This window comes from Oratosquilla oratoria, chromosome 16, assembly GCF_046742065.1.
Source record: "Oratosquilla oratoria isolate Oo_2021 chromosome 16, ASM4674206v1, whole genome shotgun sequence".
Taxonomy (NCBI): Eukaryota; Metazoa; Arthropoda; class Malacostraca; order Stomatopoda; family Squillidae; genus Oratosquilla; species Oratosquilla oratoria.
The window spans coordinates 8,878,300-8,880,799 of record NC_134792.1 but is presented as its reverse complement, the minus strand read 5'-3'; the positions used below and the strand labels follow the sequence as shown (position 1 = coordinate 8,880,799).

The window sequence follows — 2,500 nt, the reverse complement described above, 5'->3', positions numbered from 1 at the left end:
ACTCCTTTTACCTCTGCCTTTCACACCTCTTTTACTAATCTTTCTTCACTCATTCTTTCCATGTGTCCAAACCATCCTATTACTCATTCATCAATCCTATCTTCCATCTCCTCCACCCTAGCTCTCCTCCTAACCTCCTCGTTTCTCAATATATTCAGCGTAGTAACCCCTACCATACTTCTCAGACATTTCATCTCAAACACATTTAAACTTTTCCTTTCTTCCTCTCTTATGTTCCATGTCTCTGCCCCACACAGTGTTGTAGTGCTGTAGGCACAATCACCCCTTCAAACCATTTTCTTTTAGCATTCATTCCCAAACGTCTATATCTCATTACACTTTTTAATATACCAAGGCATTTACTTGCTTCTCTCGATCTACAATTTGCCTCCACTTTCACTCCTCCCTTTCCTGCAACATGCGACCCCAAGTACCTAAAACTATCCACTTCCTCCAGCCTCTTTCCTTTAAAAGTTATTTCCAACTTGCTGCCATCATCTCCCCTTGTACACCTCATCACTTTACATTTACCTGCATTTACCTCTAACTTGTCCTATCGCATATCATCCCAAACTCCGTTACTAACTCCCTAAAGGTAGGCGCACACTTGTCCGCATCGTACGGACGGCACGCATCGTACTCATCGGATTGTTTTTGGGGTCTGCGCACATTGGTCCGCATCGTACGGATGGCACGCATCGGACGGACCGGATTTTCTGCGCACATTGTCGGCATTGGACCATTCACCATCCGCAGTTGTGAAGCTGAGCTCTCTCTGGAAGGACATACTCCATAGGTGCAGATACAATTTAATCTTGCACAGGATTTATATAGTCCCAGAGTGAAGTGAAATGTGATAGAGAAGGTAAAGGAGGTCAATATAGGTTCGAGTAGGTAAATTTACCAGGTAGATAGGATAAAAATTTAGGAACAAATCTAAAAACAGTCAGTGAGTTAATATAACATTATATATTATGTACAAGCAAAGCATAGCTATGCAAACAGAAAAAATAAAATAAATACCGAAGAAGAAGGTTTGCATCCGACCGCGACGGCGCTCTGGCTGCAACTGACGATGGGGTCGCACATTTGCCGGCAAATGCCGTAGAGGCCATCCGCATCGTTCGTACGCATCGGATTGAATGCTCTTTCGGGGATCCTCGTCGGCATTGCCGATGTCCGATGCGTACGATGCGGTCAAATGCGCGCAGACCCATTTGAAATAATGTAACGAATACTAAAATCCGATGCGTACGATGCGTGCCGTCCGTACGATGCGGACAAGTGTGCGCCTACCTTAAATCTCCCATCTGACCCTGCCATAAAAGCAGGGTTATTATTAGTTAATAATAATAATGATAATAATAATAATAATAATAATAATAATAATAATAATAATAATAATAATAATAATAATAATATTAATAATAATAATAGTAATAATAATAATAACAATAGTAATAATAATAATAATAATAATAATAATGATAATAATAATAATAATAATAATAATAATAATAATAATAATAATAATAATAATAATAATAATAATAATAATAATAATAATAATAATAATAATAATAATAATAATAATAGTAATAATAATAATAACAACAACAACAACAACAACAACAACAACAACAACAACAACAACAACAACAATAACAATAATAATAATAATAATAATAATAATAATAATAATAATAATAATAATAATAATAATAATAATAATAATAATAATAATAATAATAATAATAATAATAATAATAATAACAATAACAATAACAACAATAACAATGAAAATAAAACTCTTACAGATACACTGTATGTCCGCAACCTCACAGTGGCTGGCAACGATCCTTGGGCCTTCTCACAGCTATCTCTAGGAAGAAAGGTTGGACCCTTGTCTTCTGTGTTGTATCAGTGTAGGGCCGTTGTCTTCTGTCTGTGTTGTATCAGTGTAGGGCCGTTCCTATATTAGTAGAAAATAACAGAGCTCAAACTAAAATTGTAAGATAATTCCAAACTAGTATGAGCGAAGGAGATTAGGAGACTAGACTTAACACACACACACACACACACACACACACACACACACACACACACACACACACACACACACACACACACACACACACACACACACACACACACACACACACACACACACACACACACACACACACACACACACACACACACAAACACACGCACACACACACACACACACACACACACACACACACACACACACACACACACACACACACACACACACACACACACACACACACACACACACACACACACACACACACACACACGATAGATCGGACCTACGAGCTCTGAGCTCTCTTCCGGGAGGGAAATAGCTGTCGATCACGAGTCCAACACGTGATCCAAAGACCAAGTGAATACACACACACACACACACACACACACACACACACACACACAAACACACACACACACACACACACACACACACACACACACACAC

General features: G+C 38.2%; 1 protein-coding gene across 1 annotated transcript in view; it reads right to left on the bottom strand.

Moving 5' to 3' along the window:
• The window catches only part of LOC143033726 (uncharacterized), a 70,009-nt gene extending 68,044 nt beyond the window's left edge, over nucleotides 1-1,965 (bottom strand). Inside the window, exon 1 of the mRNA XM_076199210.1 lies at nucleotides 1,816-1,965. The gene's annotated coding sequence lies outside the window, so the exon portion shown is untranslated. The remainder of the gene's footprint in view (nucleotides 1-1,815) is intronic.
• Nucleotides 1,966-2,500: the final 535 nt, after the last annotated feature.